Source organism: Cuculus canorus, chromosome 5 (genome assembly GCF_017976375.1).
Source record: "Cuculus canorus isolate bCucCan1 chromosome 5, bCucCan1.pri, whole genome shotgun sequence".
Taxonomy (NCBI): Eukaryota; Metazoa; Chordata; class Aves; order Cuculiformes; family Cuculidae; genus Cuculus; species Cuculus canorus.
The window spans coordinates 22,142,157-22,164,526 of record NC_071405.1 but is presented as its reverse complement, the minus strand read 5'-3'; the positions used below and the strand labels follow the sequence as shown (position 1 = coordinate 22,164,526).

The window sequence follows — 22,370 nt, the reverse complement described above, 5'->3', positions numbered from 1 at the left end:
ACAGTATCTGACAGCAGCTTCTATATCTGTAGTGAAATATCTGAAGGCAAATGCTGATTTTCTAATGGGAAACATTGCAAATAAAATAGCTATGTCCATGAAGTTATTCCTTAGTGTAAAAAAATTAATGAATTATCTTCATTTCTCTGCTCATAATAAATTGGAGTATTTCATTATAGCATCAATTCTCGTGACTTCTCCAATCCCTAATAGTCAAACTCAAAGTCTACCAGCAGAAACCATGCAAAAGGGACTATGGTTTAATCCTGCCTCCTTGCAGTGCTGGAGCACTGCAGACAGAACTTCAATAAATGTATTGGTAACTTCATGATTTAAACATCACTTAATTCATTAGGAATTTATATTCTGAAGTCCTCCTTAATGCCATCTGATTGTAGTAGTGTGCCAGGTAAATTAAAACAAACAAAAAACTCCAAAGGTGTCTCATATTGGCAAATCATGGTTCCCTCTGGATTGTGTAAAGAAGTTAGTATATTATTGTATGCTTCCAAATGTATTTATTAGCAGTTTACTTTCAACATGTTCTACAGTGAGCTGTTTTTTTTACTGGCCAGCTGTTTAATTATATGTTCTCTATATGTCTTCAAATTATATCTTCTGTCACTTAAAATGTTAATGGGTAACACAGGACTGATACATCTGTTTGAATTGGCATGAATGAAGGAAAAATCCCATACTGTGCTGGTAGGTTCCTGCACACGACTGTTCCCACTTCTTTAGTGCAAACAAACTGTCCTAATTTAAAAGATTTGCTGTTATAACAGTCGATCTAAATGAACCATAAATTTTCAGCTTTGAAAAACTGTAATGCCAATGTAGAACAGAATCGATGTAGAGCAAAAATAACTTGGGTTGGGTTCTTTGTGAACTCTAGATGGTGTTGGAAGCTGTATCTACAGTGCCTTAGCAAATACTGCCTGTGCCTGGACTTGAGTTTGCCAGCTATGCACAAGTGTTTCCACAATTCGTTCTGGTGCTGCCTGTTCCACCCAACTTTGCATTTCTAATTGTGTACCTTTCTTGGGACTCAGTCATGCCTCATTTACCTGCTTTGTATGAAGCTGGTTGCTGTCTGACTTTCTCAAATAGACTTGATAGAGTGGTCTATCAATGATGTATACTCTGAGGTTGTATCCCTGCACTGCAGATGGGTACAGGGTTGTATCCCTGCACAGGCAGATGGGTACAGAATCACGGAGATGGAAGGCCTATCACAGAGGCCTGTATGAACTAGGAGGCCCCATGGCGAGCAACTCCTCAGCCTTTACCCCATTTTTCCTTCTAGAAGATTTTGCACATATCTTCCTGAGAAGCCATTTCTTTCTTCCAGCATTTGCTGCCTGATCTTTGACTGAGTTCAGTCTGGCCTCTAGAAAGTGTTGGGTTTGGAGATGGTCTGTCAACATCCACAAGAAAGATCCTCTTTTCTACGTTAGCATGCAGTGACACAGACAGAAAACTTTTGGATGAAATAGGTAATGATTAATGCCAGGTACCTGCCCTGCAGATTCAGCATTTAGCATGTCTGTCAATTGCCTCAACTCTTAAGTGTCCGGCAGAACCACTGAATCCAAAACAGTTGGTAGGAGGGTCAACCAAATTAAAAAAAAAAAAAAAATGCTTTACTGTTTTAAGCACACTTTCCACCAATGGATTCACTTGGAAAAATGGTCATGACAGGGAGCATAAGTCCAGAGTTTGCAGACATTGCTGACTGGCTTGAGTTTGGAAGGTCATTTTTTCTTAAAATCAACTGATTGTATATCTTGTCTGCAGACTTCACTGTCAATTATGTATTGTATCGATATTTTATTATTAAATCAAGCTATCTCTTAATTTACTAGATGACTATTTTACTACATTGTTCTGGTCTGAAGGCTGTGTGACGCCTGAAGTCATTAACATTGATGACTTTTTAATAAAATCAAACCCTTCCTGCATGAACTCTTCCAACAAAATGATTGGGGTTTGTTTTGAATAATTTATTTTTGCAATATCCAGCCTTATACTGTGAGACATTCGTTCATCTGTTTCAATGAAAAACATAAGACCAAAGCTTTTATCTTATTTTTCCTTTCCCTTCCCTTCCCTTCCCTTCCCTTCCCTTCCCTTCCCTTCCCTTCCCTTCCCTTCCCTTCCCTTCCCTTCCCTTCCCTTCCCTTCCCTTCCCTTCCCTTCCCTTCCCTTCCCTTCCCTTCCCTTCCCTTCCCTTCCCTTCCCTTCCCTTCCCTTCCCTTCCCTTCCCTTCCCTTCCCTTCCCTTCCCTTCCCTTCCCTTCCCTTCCCTTCCCTTCCCTTCCCTTCCCTTCCCTTCCCTTCCCTTCCCTTCCCTTCCCTTCCCTTCCCTTCCCTTCCCTTCCCTTCCCTTCCCTTCCCTTCCCTTCCCTTCCCTTCCCTTCCCTTCCCTTCCCTTCCCTTCTAACATAAATACAAGCTTTGTCCTAAAATTCTCTACTTGCATGAGCGTAATTCTACACATCAGGGAAAATATGATCATAGTTAACCTGTTTCTGCATTTTAACATCAGGCAGCGATGGTGTCTTTTATTTATGGAATGCTTACCCAGCTTCCATTGCCTATTCTTCTTAGATGTACTATCAAAGAGAGAATTGAAATAATATTGATGGCTACCTAAGGTACAAAAATATATGGCAGACAGTGGACAGTTATTCAAGTTGTACAAAGGAAAATGACTGCTAAGGGTAATGATGCCGGACAATAAGGACTCCTGTAACATAAGAGGACCTATAACTAATTGCCAACCTTGTACCACCTAATTCCCTGTCAAATGTAAATGTAACAATGATTTGAAGGACACACACACATAAAAAGTGCTCAACACCTGATGAATCACAGCAGTTCTTGGGCTTTCCTGACAAAGGAAACTGTAGAGGCAGTGGGAGCAGAAGGATATTTTTGTGGCTGTATGCCTTCTTCGCATTCCTGTCAAAGGAAAACAAAATGAGCAACAGAAGTCATGAATCTAAGCTTGTTGCATGACTAATGCAGTTGGGTCATGATTAAAGTTGTTATGATACTCCACATATCAAACTGCCAACATTTAGTAGAGGGTTGAACTGTGTTCCTAACAAATACTAAAAGCACAAATGTACAGTTGCCATGTATGTCTGGCTTGCAAAGTTCATTCTGCTTTATTCTAGCTGTTTTTGTCCCTATCCTGCCCACTCACATCCCCTGTCATCAGTAGTCCATCTGGTGTCTAGAATGATGACAATTCTGTATGACTTCTGAGATAACAAAATCTTGATTAATAGGAAGCTTATTGTGAGAATTTCTTCTATAGAAGACCACTATAGAAACAGCCTGTACATGCCTGCTTCTGCCAGCTTGAAGGTAATCTTTTGAGAACCTTCTGGGTGCTGTGCAAACAGAGACCTGGAGAATCTAACCAAGAGAAACTGAGAGTCTCTATGATCTAAAAATATGTATATTGAAAAAGCATTTTTTTCTTTTGATCACTTTTTCAAACCTGAGTTCTAACTTCCATAATTTCATTTCTTCATTTTCATAAGAATGTGAGATGCTTTTGTCTTTCTCTGTTTTTATATAATGCTTTGCAGATCTGGTGTTCAGAGACTGAACTGTGGACAGAATGGTTGAAATGAACATTCCTAATGGCATGTTGTGTGAGGCAGGTCAGTATTCTGATGGAAATGAATTTAAAGATAATAAAAGGTCATTAAAGAACAGCAAACCTGCCAGAAATCCCCTTACTGGCTGATACTGCACAACTGGATATAGACAGACAGTCTGTGGAGACTCCAATATCTTGAAATAATGATGAAGACTTGCCTGAAGTCAGAAGGCAGTGAACTAAAAGCTATGTTTATTTTAAGGCAGATATCCAAGGTGAGTTTGGTACAGTAAGAGGAGTTTCAACAGCAGTTCTAAATGGACATGTCACACAACATTTGTGTTTTGACAAGATGTATCAGATTCAGGTAATGAAAAACCCAGAAGAAAGCCCACATGCATGTGTTGACTTTATGAATGAATCGTGCAGTATGTTTCAAAGGTACATTAAACACAAATAGTCTGTGACAGGCACATTAAACTGTTCATGCGTGTTCTCACCACAGAGGACAAAACACAGCCAGTGGCTGGGTGATCCTGTAAAAGCTTTTCTTTTGGTTGTAGGTCTTTTTATTATACCTCTTTTCTTGATGGAAGACTGGTAGAAAAAGAATTAGCTTGGATAATTTCTATTTACAAAGATTAGGCACTTCCATATTTTATTCTGTGCTGCTTTTTCTGATGTAGCTCTGATCTGCCCTTCCCACTGTCACCTCTGAATATTTTTTTGCACAATCTTACATAAAAACAGTGATATTGAAGAAGATTTTCCCTGCAGCCATTTGGAGACTGCCTTATAGAGGCACCTAGTGAATGAATGCATGAGAAGAGTCTGTGTAAATGGACCAGGAGTAAAAATGGCCACTGCTCCAAAAAAGCTGTGACACTAAGAGTTTCCTGTTAATCAATGCAGGAAACAGGGTTTTCACTGAATAATAAGTTGAGGATTTTCACTTTCCCTGAATTGTTGACTGACATTGCAAAATTTTGCATCTGTTAATGATCAGATTTGTGAGTTTCCTTACAGAATAATTCTCAGGCTGCAATTTATCTGTAATGCAATAAATAAGCAACTGAGTGTTTGAGTTTAGTTATGGGAGTTATGTTCTGTCCTTATGTGCATAACATAAGATTTATAGCGTAGCTTGCCATAGAGCACAAGCAAAAGAAGCAATATATGAAATACTTCCTTGGAATACGCTAGGGCTAATAGTGATCTTTTTGCATGTTATGAATACTACTAGAGGTCAAGACCACAGCCTGTCCAAATAGTGTTTGTCACCAAAAATGTCTTTAGCTAATAGTAAGTAGATATAAAGCAGCAAATTAAAACAGAGCTGGATTATTTGATGCAAACACTTAAACGTGAACTTTTCCTTTCTCTCATCCTAACTACACAAGAGCAGGGAAATGTTCTGTTTCAGTGATCATAAGCATATCGTTACAGTAAGCAGAAATGCATTGTGTATGGTTTGTGAGCAGAAAAGTGTGAAGAATGGGACTCAGATCTTTCTAAACCCTCAGTGTCAAAAACCTTTGAAATTAGGGCCTCAGTTTCTCTCAGATGGATGAACATTATTTCTTATCCCTCTCACTTTTGGCGTCTATGAAGGTCATGACAGAAATCGAGCTGTATGGTTCTTCCATATCTGTAATGGCAGGGGATGCAGCAAAATATGGTCTTTCAAAACTCTGCAACTGAGTTTCATGCTGGACCTGTTTTTAAGTGGTTTGAAGTTAGGCTGAACAGTTGCATGGCCCAACACCAGGCAGGCTGTGAGTGAAGAAAGAGCAGCTTGAGACTGCAAGGGAGAATCTGAGGAGTAAAGTAGCTGTTAGGGTGGGAACTTGCTCCAGGCTTTGGGCTTGTTATTCGTGTTTATGCAGGGGACAGGCATATCTGTGGCTGCACCCACATTTGTGTGAAAAAATGCAAAACACTCCCTTTTTGAAACACTGCATTGTGAAACAATTTTTGGTCAAAACCAAGGCATCATTTTATATCTTGGGAATGATGTGGCCCACCCCCACAAGAGCTCCATAAACCCCAAGTTTAAAATCCACAAGTCTTGTTTCCTGTGCCGTGTGGTCAGGTACAGGCAGCGCCTACCTATGTCACACCAAGACACTTGAGCACACTGTGCCCGTGTAATAGACAGCAGCGAGGATCTTCATTGGCCAAAGGGCTTTAGAGGCATCACTAGATAGAAGTAAACTCTTACTGAGCTGAATGCTATATAACAGCTTACAGCACAGGGAAGTTCTATCCTTAGGCTGCCATAACAGCTATGTGATCTGAAATGATCTAGCTCAAATTTTAACTTAATTTTTAATGCATCACCTTTGCACCACGCTAAGGCATTTGTTTGTACTGTTTTAGAGGGGAAGCTGCTGCCATCTGACTCACCATTTCCTGCAGCGTGTAGGTGTTTTTTGGATCTCCATCAAGCAATGACCCATCCCGGGGCTTTTCATCATGCGAGCTGCCTCTGAATCACAGCCACAGTACCGGAGTACTCCTTAAAGCTGGAGCATCAAGGGTATTCATACAAAATAACAAAAGAGTAGTAGCTAAACGCACCTATGGTACATCTCCTACCTTTTAATAGTTTTGCTTTGGTTTTGCACATTGAAAACAAAGGATGGAATTGAATTTCTGGTAGAACTAGGGTCATTGCAGTGGAGTTGGACTGAAATGAAAATGAACCCAGATATTTGATTCACTGGCTGTGAAACTGAATAGCAGAAGGATGAAATAAATTGTAGAAGACAAATGAAGATTTTCCTGCCCATCACTAAAAGTTAAAAGCATTACAATAAGTAACATGGTTGTCATGGTGACCGAGTGTTTGTTTATGGTAAAACACACCAGGCAGAGCTGGAATGTTTTTAATTTAAAGCTCAGATTACAGGGAACTCAGTACTGTAAGTGAGAACAGAAATATTATTTTTGGTAAATACATGCAAGTAATTATTTTTTCCTATGAAAATTCCTGTCACTGCTTAGTGTTTTTCTTGCCTCCTTTTTATATTCATTCAAATTCTGGATATGTTTGTTTTCTGCCAGTGCAAAGAGCCAGCAAGATGGGTTTAAAGGAAGATGGAACTGGGCTCTACTCATAGGCAGACTCCTGGCAGACAGGAGACAATAGGTCCTTTTATAGCAGTTTTTAAAAGAGAAGAATAATTCTTAAATCTGAATGCTGTACTATATATTCTGTGGTCCTTGCACCTGCAAATACATAGCACTTAGCCAAATAATCTACAGCATAGCACTAGTACAGCAATTTTTTCTCCTGAATTTGTCAGCTGGCTCAATTGTCTGGGCTCCATAGAATAAAATTCAGTTTTCTTTGCTTAAAAATAGTGGTCATTTAAAAAAAAAGTTAATGAAATATTCATTTTTCCTATATTTAAATTGAGGGAAAATTCTGTTAAGAGAGGAAGCGTTTGATAGACTAGAAGATAGTTGGCCACATGATTACAAATTCGTTGTAGGTAAATTATTCTTGTTAAACTGTAATAGACCCTACTTCTGCAAGGATCTTTACAAAACCATTGGGGCAAAACCGCCCACTTGAATTTGATAGCAAATTTCCCAACAACTTCAGCATGTCTGGGCTCAGTTGAAGACTAATGAACAATGGCATCCTCGCTTATGTCTGGGTAGTTCCACATAGTATTTCATGTTCATGGCAAAATATCCAATGGACTTTAATAGGAGATTTTTATGAGGTCCAGGGGCACAGAGATAAATTATTTAATGTTGGAAGCAGGGAATTTGCAGAAATTCTAAAGGTCATCATAGATATCAGCTTGACTTTCCTTCTCTCTGTCTCTGTTTAAGGGCAATAAATGTAGTAAATGGAGATTTATCCACCAGTATGGCCTTTAAAAACAGTTGAAAATTCCTCAAGGCCTTCATTTTGGAAAGTGCAACATCTTTGAGGTGTAAAACTGGAAAGTGATATGCAATTAGATTAAGGCTAAAATGAATCCAAATAGGAATACCTAACTGGTGAAGGCTTGGTTTCAGTGAAAGCTGCAAGTATTTAGCCCTTGGGAAATGAGCAAGGAGACTTTTGTGAGCATTTATATCTGGAAAACTTTTGAGTAGGCTTTCTTGGGAGATGACCCAGAAGTCAACAAGCCTAAGATCTAATTCTAGTTCAGCTACTGTCTACCTGTAGTACAGGCAGCACAGATCCAGATAAAAATGAAAAACAGCACAGGCATCTGCTTTCTTCCACAGGCCTCGCTCTTGAAGCAAAAGAAAAAAAGAAACAAAATTTGTTCTTATATTTTGTTCATGAGTGTTCTGAACAATGCCGTGGGCTCTGTCATGAGGATCTTTTGTCTGCTAGAAGGTGGACACCCATCTTTCGTAGTCCATAAAACATTCTACTGCATTGGGCAGGAGTTGCATGAACATTCTTAGGAGCACTACAATTAATTTTTTCCATTCATTATAGGTTTCCCCTCGTGTTGGTCACTGTAATATTTCAGCACATTATCCACTTGCCAGTCAGGCACCCATCATAGGATTGTGTAGAAAAGAAATGAATAATTTTCTTTAGATTTTGCTTGGTTAAAAGTGCTATTTTTTTCTCACTATTTAATCTTATTATATAATTCAGACCTGAAACACTAACCTACAAATTTCTACTGGAGTGTTTTAAAAGGGTATCTGATTTCCTGTCTGTTTCACCTGCCTACTTTATAACTGTTCAATAGAAAGAGAAAATTAAAGATACAGATTTTAGTACCATGGCAGAGAGAAAGCAAAAACGCTAAGCGTGCCACAGCTTCTTTGCTTATGTGAAATCAGGCATGTCTGTGCCTGTCAGCACGGGCAGGGGTCTGGAGCAGCTGTGACTCACCTTCTCAGCTGCCAGCCCCGCACAATTCCTTATCCCATGCAGCTAGTGCTAAACTGTTGTAACTCAAGGGTCACAGATGAAATAGGAAACCTTTTTTTCCTAGTCCAGGGCAAATTAGCTTTACAATAATATTTGGGCACAACCTTCAGGGCGTCAGGGTTTAACTACAAAGTTTACGTTATTCAGAATACATAAATTATAGAAGTGTTGACACACAATTCATTCAAATAAGTGCTTTTCTAAGAAGAATGAATTCTGCACCTCTGTTGGAGCTTGGCTGGAGTTTTGGACACTTGTGAAAATCAGGCTTTTAGTGCCTAAAACCACAACTACAAACTAAACCCAAGCATAGTAAGCACAAATGCCACTTTTTAGAGAAATAAAAAAAAATCAGCTGGAATTTCAACAACTCATGAATGACATGTTTAAAAAAAAGGCTCCTACTAGCACTAGATAGCCTTTGTTCAAACATTATTTTATTTCTTGATGGGTTTTTGATGTGTTAAGATCCCCTAGCCTTTTTGTTCTGAAGAATACTGGTCCAGAAAGGCATAGCATTTCTCAATAATTTCAGGATGTTTGAGCTCTTCGATATCTTTAATGTATTCTTTTGGCAGAAATTAACCTTTCGGAGCCCCATTTTCTTATTTATTAGAGTATTATACAGTTTTGAATAAACCTTTTATAATACTAAAGGTTACAGCACAGGGAGTTTCATAGTCTTGTGTGGTGTTTATCTGTACCTAGACAGCCCCAGACCATCTGCCAGGATTGCTTTGCCTTGATTATGGATCAGAACAATTATAGTGACAATGAATACTTATTTTCCATGATAAACCAGGAGGTGGATGACTCAAAAGACTAGTAATGCCTAGGAAACAAGCTTTTGACTTGTTCAAATGCAGCTTGAGCCATGATGGGCCAAAAATCAGGCCCAACTAAATCTTGGGCTACCATAAGAAATGCCATGACAAAGTGACTCAACTACTGGATAGGGGAAAGGCTGTGGATGTAGTCTTGGACTTCAGCAAAGCCTTTGACACAGTTTCTCACAGCATTCTGCTTCAGAAACTGTCTGCCTCTGGCCTGGTCAGGTACACACTCTCCTGGATTGAAAACTGGTTGGATGGCCGGGCCCAGAGAGTGGTGGTCAATGGAGTTAACTCCAGCTGGAGGCCAGTTACAAGTGGGGTTCCTCAGGGCTCAGTACTGGGTCCAGCCCTGTTCAATGTCTTTATCAATGACCTGGATGAAGGCATTGAGTGCACCCTCAGCAAGTTTGCAGATGACACTAAGCTGGGTGGAGGCATGGATCTGATGGAGCATAAGGAGGCTCTGCAAAGGGATCTGAACAGGCTGGACCGATGGGCTGAGACCAATGGCATGAGGTTTAACAAGGCCAAACGCCAGGTGCTGCACTTGAGGCACAACAACCCTATGCAGTGCTACAGACCAGGAGAAGTCTGGCTAGAGAGCTGCCTGGAGGAGAAGGACCTGGGGGTGTTGGTTGACAGCCGACTGAACAGGAGCCAGCAGTGTGCCCAGGTGGCCAAGAAGGCCAATGGTATCTTGTCTTGTATCAGAAACAGTGTGGCCAGCAGGTCCAGGGATGTTATTCTCCCTCTGTACTCGGCACTGGTGAGACCGCACCTTGAGTACTGTGTTCAGTTCTGGGCCCCTCACCACAAGAAGGATGTTGAGGCTCTGGAGCGTGTCCAGAGAAGAGCAATGAAGCTGGTGAGGAGGCTGGAGAACAAGTCTTATGAGGAGCGGCTGAGGAGCTGGGGTTGTTTAGCCTGGAGAAGAGGAGGCTGAGGGGAGACCTTATTTCTCTCTACAACTACCTGAAAGGAGGTTGTGGAGAGGAGGGAGCTGGCCTCTTCTCCCAAGTGACAGGGGACAGGACAAGGGGGAATGGCCTGAAGCTCTGCCAGGGGAGGTTCAGGCTGGACATCAGGAAAAAATTTTTCACGGAGAGGGTCATTGGGCACTGGAACAGGCTGCCCAGGGAGGTGGTTGAGTCACATTCCCTGGAGGTGTTTAAGGGGCGGGTGGACAAGGTGCTGAGGGGCATGGTTTAGGGAGTGTTAGGAATGGTTGGACTCGATGACCCAGTGGGTCCCTTCCAAACTTGTGATTCTATGATTCTATTTTTTTTTCTTTCTTTGTTTCTTTCAAGATAATAATGTTAAGCCAATTGATACACTTGCTGAAGAGAAAGTTAGAACAGAAAATTGAGTTTTGTTTTCCCTGGGTTTCTGGGCAGATTAGTGAACCCTTTGAATGTGAACCCAACCCTGTTGCTGTCCATCTGTGGCTGGCAGAAAGATTACAGTCTGATGAAATCTTATATATTAAGTGTAATATTTACGCGTATATGTAAGGAAACTGTTATTTTTTTCTGGGTTTTATTTTTGATTCAAACGTCCAGTTTACTTATACACTTTTGAATCATTTCGTAGAGGAGACTTTGAAACAAGCTAAAATCCAAATGGAGCAAATAACTGGCTTTGATAAAAGCAAAAAGACAGACCTGATTCTTTGTGTCCTTACTCTAACCTTAACTTTCCTGCTGTTTTCCTGATTGCATGAGTATATTCTTGATATACATCACCGCAGAAGGAAGAGCAGCTGGAAATTACAGCAGGGGGTTACAGGTACGTTGGGCAGCTCTGGAGCCCTTAATAACAGCTCTGCATCTCACTGACGACCTTCACTTTCTGCTTGATTCCACATGCATTGCTGGCTCATGTTGAGATTCGCACCAACGATCATCCCCAAGACCTTCTCTGCAGGGCTGCTCTCAATGACATCTTCCCCCATCATGTCCTGAAACCATGGATTACCCCGACCCAGGTGTAGGACCCTGCACTTGGCCTTGTTGAACCTTGTTGAACTCCTGAGGTTTCAGGAGCCTGAGAGGGAGAAAAGAAACAGAAAAGGAATGTGAATTGTGAAATGTACAGCTAAGACAATTTTAGATAGTAGGCACAAGCCTTTCTTGTGCCTATGATGTAAGGGATGCTATGACATAGGGGATGCTTGTGTTAAAATAAAGTGCCCAGAGTAATGAAGAAAATGGCAGTTTCTCAATTCATTATAGGAACTGGACTTTTAAGGAAGTGAAGTAATTGAAATCAGATGCTATTAGCAAGAAGAGAAAGCATAAATCAACTAGCTGGAGGAAAATGAAATGACAAATGGATGGAAGCACTGGGGAACAGGCATTAGTACAGCTAAAATCACAACAACTGTGATGTTGAAATGATAAAATCTCTGTCTGTTCTACAGAGCCAAGTTTTGTGGGTAAAGAGAAATAGGATAGCCCCGTTTATTTATTTTTAATAATCTGGACACAATTTCTGACTAAAGGCTTGCTACTTTCATTTTGCTAGTGATTACTCACAATTGTGGATAGATCATGGAGAACATATCTGGAAAGACTCTTCTGATGTCAGTGGAGTTTCTTGGATTTGATAGGCCACGCGTACACCTGCATAACAATCAGTATTTTCTATAAATGTAACAATCTCATTCAGTTGAAGACAGTGGCCATTTTGCAGTGGGTTCAATTGTTGTGTGCTCCAGACTTAAATCTATATTTCAAGCTTGTTTTCTTTTTTTTAATGGAAACTGCACTCCAGACTTCTTGACTGCTTTTAATCTGAAATTATTTCAGTTTAGATCGCAAAATGCCTTTTATGATAAGGAAACATGAGGTAACAGAAGGCAAACTTTTGCTGGAAGGTAATTCTTACCTACAGATTGCAGTATTTGAATATAAATCTGTAAATCTGATATGCTCTATTTTTTTTCACTAAAATACTCAAATCCTAAAACCCAATAATATCCATATGTTTAAAGGGCATTATCTAGATACAGACTTGACTCAGCATAGTACTTTCTACTAATTTTTTTTTCTCTGACATGTTTTAAATATCATGTCACGTAAACTAAATACTTAATCTTTTGTCTCCTTCACAGGATCCTGCATAAAACATTTAGCATTTACTTCAAAATCCTTTACTGTGAAGATTCTCTTAAATCTTAGGTAAATATTAAATATTTAATTCACAGCCAACAATTTTACTGGGGGAACCAGCTCACTTTGGACCTCTGAATTCTGCTGTAACTATTCAATCTGTCCTTCTTTTCTGTATGTGACATTTTCTGCCCTTTCATTCATTCCTATTAGGTTTTCTCTTTAACCTTGTGTTACCAAAACATTTCATTGTATTTGAAAGTAATGGCATTTGGTAATGGGCAATGCACCAAGTGGTAAAGGGCACCTCCAGTAATTTACTTGAATGCTGTCTGTATGAAAGGTGAAATAATTTGATTCTTCAGCTAAGCGGTATGAACATACTATCAGTATCTTCCAAGTCATTAGCGTAAAGAGGCTGGTAGCAGGCTGCTTGGCTCTGCACTTTCTCTTTCTCTGCTTCAGTTAAAATTAATAATCAACACTTATTGATAAGGAGGATTAGTTGTAAAGGTTTAAAAAGGTTTGGGAAGGACTCTTCATAGTTTTTTTTGTTGAGTAGGTTATATAGTAACATTACTGTAACTGTATATTTCAATATTTAATTAAAAATAGTCAGGAGCATTTAGAGTTATGAATAATTTTCTGTCTATATGTTTGAAAGTTCAAAACATTTCACATGATGCAATTGTAGTTTTCTGGCCAATCCTAAGTATTAGGTGTATGCACACAGGGCAGAGGAAGATAATGAAGTATAAAGTTACATTTCTGTTTGGATATGAGTAGATACAAAACGGAGGATGTACAAGCATCATTGTGGATTAAAAGAGAGTATAAGCTATGGGGCTGTGTACAGGACGAGGAGTTAGAAATTAAAAAGCAAATACAATGATTGAACAAAATTATTGACATATATGATTGACTGTGTGAGTTTACATGAATTGTCTAATGTGTCTTAAGTTTCTCCTTCTTCAAAATGGAAATGATGGATTATTCTGAGGAACATTTTATGGTCTTCAAATATTTGTTCCAGGCAAGACAGGACAGGCAGAACAGGGAGTCTTGCTAGTTGCTGTTATTTTCTTCTGTTGATATAAAAATGCAAATTTTAATATTGACCAAATCTGTCAGTTTTAAGTTAGTCTGGTTCACCTTAGTAGGCATTATTATGTAATGATTTTCAAAACATAAGCTTAGGGCATGTATTTTGATAAATTACAAGTGAGGATTATTTGCCTAAGCAGAAAAAGAAGGGAGAGAAGGGAGTAAGGAAAGAGGCACAGGTACATGAAATGACTCGCATAATGACCTGGCTAAGAACACACCCCCAGAAACAGAAGAGCTTTCTAGATATATATTTTTGTGTGTAGCAGGGTTTTTTTGTCTACTATTTCTCATTCAGAACACTTATTACTCATTTGCATGTTATTATACAAAGCTGATGGGATTCTTGGTGACAAGAATTGCATAAGTCTGCAGGTTCAGCAACAGTTCAGCTACACAGATAGATGTTCATTCATTCTTAATGGCATTAGTTTGGGTGACATTTGGTTTTCAGCGCACATTATTCATGCTCAATTATAGTGCAATAGATAAAGAATTGGAAGACATAGTCACGTCCATGTTCCTGAATGAAGAGTCAGTGTGTCATGCTTATAGAGACTTAAGTGTCATCCAAGTGAATTACTTATGACAATCTGTTTTCCAATTCAATCTGGCAATTATTCCCCTTTCAGAATAGATTTTGTTTACAGATTTTGTACAAACTTTGCAACAGACCCATAACCATGTCACCAAATCACTGCCTCTTCGAGGGTTTAGGAAGACAGCTGTACAGTTGTGGAGGTTACAGCAGCATTGTGCCTGGAGGGGGGTCTCCGTTCTCTGCCATTGCTTGTGAGCATCAGGGCAAGTCTATCTGAGTTATGGATCAAATTTCTGGATATAGATAATTATGTACCCCAAAGGGCTCTGGTTGTCAGTCTTTCCATTTCTTAAATCTTAATCTGCCTGTCTACAGTATATAAGATCTACACTGTGGAAGTGCTAGTTTAATTGTTTTTCATGAAATGTTTTGATCCATTCATGCTGGATTCTGCAGGGCAAGAAAAGCTGCATGTGGCTCTTGTCTGTCAATCTCAATATATGGAAATAGTAAATTATTTTTGGTTAAACTGAAGTTCCTTTTTAAACTCATAGCAATGTCTTGTAATGTTTGTTGCTATAAGAGTTGTCTACAAGCTGCAACTGAATTTCACATGTTTTGCTGGGGTGCCTTTATCCTCAGCTCCCTTAGAATTCCCTTACTTCTTTGCTAATACTTTATGACCTTCACGTCACAACTTTAAAACAACTCTGTCCCTTTGGACATATTAAGGTTAATATAAACTCTTTTTTTCCCATCTATAAGCCTAAGTATAGTAATATATAACAATCATTAACACACTTTTCCATTTGTGGGATATCTTCAAATTAATCCTACAAATAACTACTACTAAACCTTTATGTACTCGAGACAAATTCAGAACATGAATAAACAGGATCTGGACTTACATTTCATTACATCAAGTCTGAAACTGGTCCTTAGACTTCTTTAATATCCAGCATAGTTTAACTAATGGTGGTCTTGCATCAAATGTTGCATGGATGTGGCCATACAGATGTACATATATGAAACTACATTATTTCTATCAAAAGATATTTCATTGGATTTTTCAAGGAGTGAATAGCTGCAGGTTAAGTGAAGATTATTTTTTTTTTTAATTGAAACATGTTAGGTGTCTCATGGTTGTTCAATGAATGAATCCATCATGATAGTGCTGTCTCCAGGGAAACTTTCAAAGCTATTACCTAGAAACTCAATGAAGATCCATTATCTCCTATGACCTGCACATCTGCAATACATTTAAAGAATTACAACTGCATGTAATGGAAATAGTGGCAAAGACAGGTTGTTCTTCTCCTTCAGAATATCAGTCATAGTAATCATCTGCTTCCTTCTGTGTCATAACAGATGAATTATGAGTAGAAAGTGCTTTGAATACAAGGAGAGATGTTGTCAGCATACGTCCCTTTGCTATATGATGTCGAAGTGTCTTTCTCTATAGGAAAGTAGGTCTTTGTGCCACTGTGCCATCAAAAGCGATCTCATGTTCCTACCATAGAGCAGACTTTCACTGATGGCTCAGACAAAAGCTGTCTTGGATTTGCTTAATCAGCAAGCCCTGCTAATTGCCAGCTATAGCAAAGCACAAGGGAGATTAAGAGCCCTTTCTTCAGCACAATAAGAGGAAAAAAAGGGGTTTTACAGGTGAAGGAACAGCATGAAGTGCTGCAGGAATGATTTCTTTAATGATTCATGGATCTAATTATTATTGTTATTCATTATGATACAGTGCTTAGAGCCATTAGTACAAATCTTAAATAAATGCAGAGCAAGCACTTTTTAATAGTCTGGAATTACATAGTCTAAGGAATATTAATAACTAGAAAGCTGCATTATAAAAATATGCATTATGACTGTTATATCAGTTAATATTGCTGAATTTGTCTCATTCCTGTATTTGCTTATAAATCTTAATTGGCCACTGTGGAACTAAAAGCAAATAAGACATTACAGAAAACAAAATAAAATGTTTAGATAAAATCTGATTAATTATGAGAACGAACTCTGTCACTTTTCAAGAATAATAAATTAATTTACTTTAGGTCTTACTGCAGCCATAGAACAAAAGCACATTTTAGTTCTGGTTTTCAATATTCAGAGCAAGTTGCCTTTGTATTTGCGTGGAAGCAAGGACGTAAGAACATAGATTCTTATGGAGATGTCATCAATATATGTGAAGCAAGGGAGTTGTGGGTGTGGCAATGATGTCCTATGTCCTCTGGTGTTAGATGGGCAAGTGTCTTCAAAAATATTTGCTTATGTAAAACGCAGACCAGCTTTACCCTTTGCAGCATTAGGTGCTATATACACCACCAAGTAAACATAGAGTAACTGATTCCATTGAAACTTTTTGGATGTTGACAGGAAAAATCCCATCACCAATTAAGAGATCAGCAAAATAACTGAAGAAATGGTCATCCTCAACAGAACTGGAAACCATTCGCTATATTCAGGGCACCTATCTTGATACCAGCACACACCCCACTCCTCACATCCAGCGGAAACAACCAGTCTAAGAGAACTTAGCCCAAGGGAACAGACGGCTGCCAGTGATGCTGGACAAATGGAAACTCAGAGAATGAGTGAGAGGCTTGGAGACCCTCTAGGCTCTTTGATTCTGAAATGCCTCAGCCCCCTGGCTGTTAGCCTATCATGTATTACAAAAAATACCCATAGCTCTGAAATAATCTATTTCTCCTGCTCTGTCCTATATATCTCCTGTAAATAGTCATAGTTATAGATCACTTATTGCACATACTGAGCCTCTTGTTTTTTTTTTTCCCTGTCCTTTGTATTGAATTATGGGATTTCAGCAGAAGTAGCTGTGGTTGCAATACTGGGAGAGCAGCAGGAATGAAACTTCAAGCACAGATTATTCTTCCCTTCATGTTGTACAAAGCAGATAAAACACACTCCTGGGCTAGCTGCGCTAAAGAGAGCTCCTACAGCCACCTCACAAAATATCTGCTTGCATTTATAATAAGTGGTGAGGATTCACTAACACAAGGCTGCTTATCTCGTTTGCAGCTGTCTATGCAGAATATTTACTGGAAAAAGTGAATTATAGATTTTTTGAATCTGTCTTGCATCATTTTAGAGACTCCAAGTGATGGTGCTACTGCCAAGGGGACTAATCAATATTTATATACCTTTCTTACAAGTAAACTTGGGCTTTTTACTGTGACTGTCAAACTGTACCTTCTAAAACATTTACAGGCATTACAATGCCTTTCTGGCTATCCAGGCAGAGAAGCTGCCTGCTATGACACATGCATGTTCAATGTCTAAATGCCTAAGAAAGTGATCAAATTGCTTTCTCTTTAGGCAACCCAATATACTGAATCCTTGTGACGTGCAATATAGTTTTCTATCCCTGGATAACTTTCATCAAATTTAGACTGTGCAGCACAAGCAATTCACTTTTGTAAAGACCTGAGATGCAGTTAAGATTTTATCATACCGAATAAGCAGCATACTTTCTCCTACTGTGGTCTCATCAGTGCTTTGCTGCTAATAAATTAAAAATCTCTCTGTTCGCTGGTGTATTGCCAAAATCCCATAGCTCTTGTCCATCCCATTTATTTAGACTTAGTGTTGTTCTTTAGACCTGCTCTCTCCAAGAATTACTCTGCCATAGTTAGTGGTACTAATGAAGATTTGGATTATCCATTACGTACCAATTTCCACTCAAACCAAGAGGAAATGCATTATTTCACAGGTTCGCCTACTCTTGTGTTACTAATGCAGATTTAGACTTTCACCTTTTTTACCTGAAATGTCAGTAATTTAGTAATGTCTCTTTTCTTATTAACTCATTAATATAACAAAGGGCAGCTATATCAAGAATGATTATTATGGAATATATGTTATGCTCATCTGTACAGTAGGATATCAAGAGCCTAGAGGAGATAATTCATGATTCTGAGGTAATGTCCTATGGATAGTATAGAGCATGGTGGCAGATGGAAAAAGATGGGTCCAAGCAGATGGATCTGGGTGTGCTGGTTTACACTGGGGCAGAGCACTGGAGCTAATTTCTCAGCAGCAGTAACAGCCTCCAATATAGCACTCTGGACAATCATCAGCACTTACCAAAGTAATTCAGCTAAGAAGGCAGGCGTGCTCACAGCACTGCATATCCTGCCCCAAGCACTGGCAGAGCAGCTGCACAGGAATAGCCAAGGGCAGTATTTTACTTCTAGAATAGTATGCCAGAATGACAAACTATGTAAAGTATTCGGATATGACTGCCGATGGTGTCTAGGTTTATTTTGGATTGACTGGTGGGGCTTCCCAGAACCCCTCAGATACTACTGAAAAGGTCATTGTGCAGTGGCAGTGAGGTGGCGAGCACATTGACAGCAGGATGTACTTTACTGTATCATTGACTAAAATGGTGATTAGTACAGGAATACCAGAATCTGCATGAAGTAGGCAGCTCTTGGTAATGCTAATCATTATGGTTAGATTTCCTATAGAGTATTTTCAAAGCAATGTAGTAATACTTGAAATACCCCACAGCAGCAGCCTAACCAAATGAAATGTTTAGCAATTACACTCTTTTGGAAAAGTGAATCACACTGCATAAATACTATTTTCTATTTAAAGTGTGAACTTACTTATAGTTGCTAATATCACAAGTGCTACTCATTCTATAAACAGGATGTAGCCCAGGCGTCACCAAAGCCACTAGAAATCTTTCCTTACAGTTTGACAGTAGATAACTTAATACCTTTTGTACACTGATTTTGGGAAGGTAGTTGCTCCATGAAAAAAAATTTACAAGCTGAGACAAGATGACAAGAAAGAGAAGTAAGTAATATACCTTACTATAGTTATCATTAATCACTTCTCTAACTTGATTTCTGTTCAATTCACAAATTGCACTAAGTCTGGATTTGAGAAGGGAGTATTCCTAATGTATCCTCTACAGGGGATTTCAGGCAAAATTCAGTTCTCTGTAATGGTGTAAATTTCCAGTAAGCCCAGTTAATTGAATCTTTCCGCTTAGAATTACATTTCCTTGCTTTCCTTCAATCTCCAGGAGGGAACTATCAGAATTCATCAAGTACCTTTTGATCAATACTGGGGTTTGGCAGTGCAAATATGCGAATGGTCATTTTGACAGCCCTCTGGAGCCCTGTGAGGTTATTTCTTCCCCATCATATCTACTTGGAAAGAGACAGCTTGAGGGAAGAGAAAAATATATTTTAAATATTCCAGAAAGATACCCATGCCCAAAGGGTGAGCACAGATGCCTGTGTCCGGGCCCAAGGGTACACTGTGTTTTAAGAGGAATAAGTTGGCATAGGGCTTGTGCATGTTTGACAGCTCTCTCCCTAATGTTCACAGAAAGAGCTCACATGTTGTGCTTTCCTCAGTGCAGGCAGCAAGGGGCCGTTTCTGCGTTGTCTCAAGCATCTGTCAGTGGGAGATCAGCAGCCTCAGTTCCTGTTAGCACTATGTTGTCTTGGTTCCTGCTCTTCAAAGTTTCTGGATCAGTTATAATTAATGGCTTAACAGGATTTCAAGTCCCTCTCAGGATCTTGCAAACAGACTTCAGCTTGAGTCTCAGATGCTTAGAACCACTCAGAATCAGCTTGTAATGAAAAACAGCATTGTAAAATAGGCTATATTTAATAACTTTGTGCACTGCCAACAGTAGTATAAAGTTCAAGAGAAGTTTTGAAAGCAAGAGGCAGATGCGTATTGGTTGTTTAGTCACATTTTGTACCTTCTTCCCTCTCCTTTCCTTTCAAGAGGATTTTTATAGTTACATTTCCCATTCTGTACCTTCTTCCTTTATACCTATGTGATAAACTGCACTGCCCTGAGCTGCAGAAATCAGCTGTCTAGCGGCCCTGTCTATTTTAGGAAATCTGATGATTTACCTATAAACATAAAGGCATATGTCTGCAACTTTCATCACAGTAAGCCTTGCGCTTCTAATAAAATATTGATTTCCTCTCATCCAATAATTTATATCATCAATTGGCTTGATCAGGCACCCTGCTATTTTTTCACAAAATACAGCAATCACCAAGGGATTTAGTCTTTCTAGAATTAGAATGTGTTGTTCGTTTGTTTTTTTTTTTAAAAGAGTGTATTAACATGCAGCTTCTTACAGTGTTATTTCAGACAGATGAATCCCTGCAAGTCAAGCACTATTTGCCTTACCCAAGGGAAACATGGTTTTATTTTTACACTTAGCTGAATTAATTTATTGAATTGGTGCATGCTGTAGTTAAAGGTCACTGTGTACGTGTAATTTTGAATAGCAACAACTTCTTATGTGAATTCTCAAGTGTCACAGAAAAATTAAAGTCTGGTTGAACTCTATGTGGTTCTCCCATTCTGTGCTGAAGGCTCCCTCAATAACATTTTTGTAAGAATCTTTGTGGTTTGGCACCTCATACTAAACTCAGTATTTTTCCACAAATGGATGATGGCAAAGAAGAAATACAATTCTCTCAGGACAAAGAAGTTATTTTCAGAACTCTATATTGTCTGCTTGGCATCAGTTTTCTACACTACTTGATATTAACATCACATATATAACTTGTATATAAATGGAGTACTCACCATACTGTATTCAGACTCTGATCATATTTATATCTTTGCTGTAGGAGGTTTATATCCACACCTGGCAACTGACCAGCACAGCCATAGCCTTTTTTACTGTCTAGTACAGTCACTGGTAATTCAAATGTTGTTGGCAGCAACAGTTCGCTAATAATGACAAAGAAAAGAAGAAGAAAAGAAGAAAAATGGGTATATGTGAAAGAGTGGCCATTAAAATCTATATTTTTATATTAATTAGAAAATAGAGACTATGCTGGTGACCTGTGTTTAAGATGACTGGTTAGGTAGGTGGGGGAGCCATGCTATACAGGATCTATCTTGTCATGGTTTCCCATAATTCAGGAAAGAGAATTTTCTTAGCTATGATGATTCTCTGCAAAGCCATTTTCCAGGATTCTTATGTGTCTGTGACTGTGCATAGGTACGAGCACATGTGCTGCTCCCCTGCTACCTCGTGCAGTGCATTCTCAAGGAGGAGTGATACCTGACACAAAAAAAAAAAAAGAGAAAATCAACACGCTAGAATGACAGTATGATAGGCGATGGGAGAGTCTGTGGGCATAGTGGCTTGGGCTCAGCAGATAAACCTCTTCCTTAATAAAAAATCCTATATGTGCCTTAGCATGAAGGGCAAATACAGCTATTGCAAACGTTGATTACATAGACAGCCCCGCACAGGATCAGGCCTCTATGTTCCTTTAGTATCTGTTTCATTTGATCATGGTCCCTTGACACCGGAAATTTCACATATCTTCCTTATTGATAGAATTTTCTGGTTCATATTTTCTCATTCTGCCTTAAATGGCATAATGTGAAAATTACTAGGATGCCTGTTATTCTTTTCGTGAATTACACAGCAGCTTGTTTTTGAAAATGATTGTGTTAGTGGAAATGATAATGATGATAAAAGCAACAATAATTGTGTTGTTGGGATCTATTGAGAACATTGCCAAAATATACTCCCAGATTAAAAACTAAAGCTAGTTCGAACACTTCAAATGGTCTTGCAGTTACAGAGTCTGAAGCTGAAATCATGTTTTCTTGCTGAGGATTTATATTCGCAGAAGCTGAATGTACCACTGGCCCTCTTCATCTGTTATTGATTAGTTCTATTTTTGTTGCTGGTTCAGTGTTGTTGTTGGCATTGTTTACAACTACAGATCATGATAGAGTCAATTCTAATTGAGGCGAGAGTATGCATCCTCTCTGCCTTCAGCTCTGGCACAAATTACTGTTCCTAGATTGCAAAAGAGAAGGATAAAGGACATTTTTGAAGGTTCTTGCAAGGAAAATTTAAATAGAAAAACTCAAAATTACTCCATTTTCTTAATTTGAATTTTAATTCTTGATTTTCTCACTTTGTCTAATAACATGAAAAAGGGTTTAGTCTGTTGGTACCAATGACAAAGCAATAAAACAAAATAGTGTGTGCATTTTTAAAGCAATGGCATGCTTTACAGAAAGCACAAATATCCACAAGGAGCAAATGAATTGAAACAATGTGAAGAATTACAAATGTGTGGGGCACTAAATCAGGGGTTAAAACTGGCAGATGGCCTCTTGTTTGTTGTCCTGGCTAGGGAAAAAAAAAAGACTTTCAAGTTGTTGTTTTTATTCTCAGAAGACTTTGGTAACTTTAATCAAAG

General features: G+C 38.8%; 1 long non-coding RNA gene across 1 annotated transcript; it reads right to left on the bottom strand.

Annotated features, from left to right (window-relative positions):
- Positions 1–2,468: 2,468 nt before the first annotated feature.
- Positions 2,469–20,935, bottom strand: LOC128852364 (uncharacterized). Its single transcript, XR_008450164.1, has 3 exons — positions 20,725–20,935; positions 19,506–19,563; positions 2,469–2,963 (listed from the first exon to the last, which is right to left on the bottom strand). It is a non-coding gene; the product is annotated as an uncharacterized LOC128852364 (long non-coding RNA).
- Positions 20,936–22,370: the final 1,435 nt, after the last annotated feature.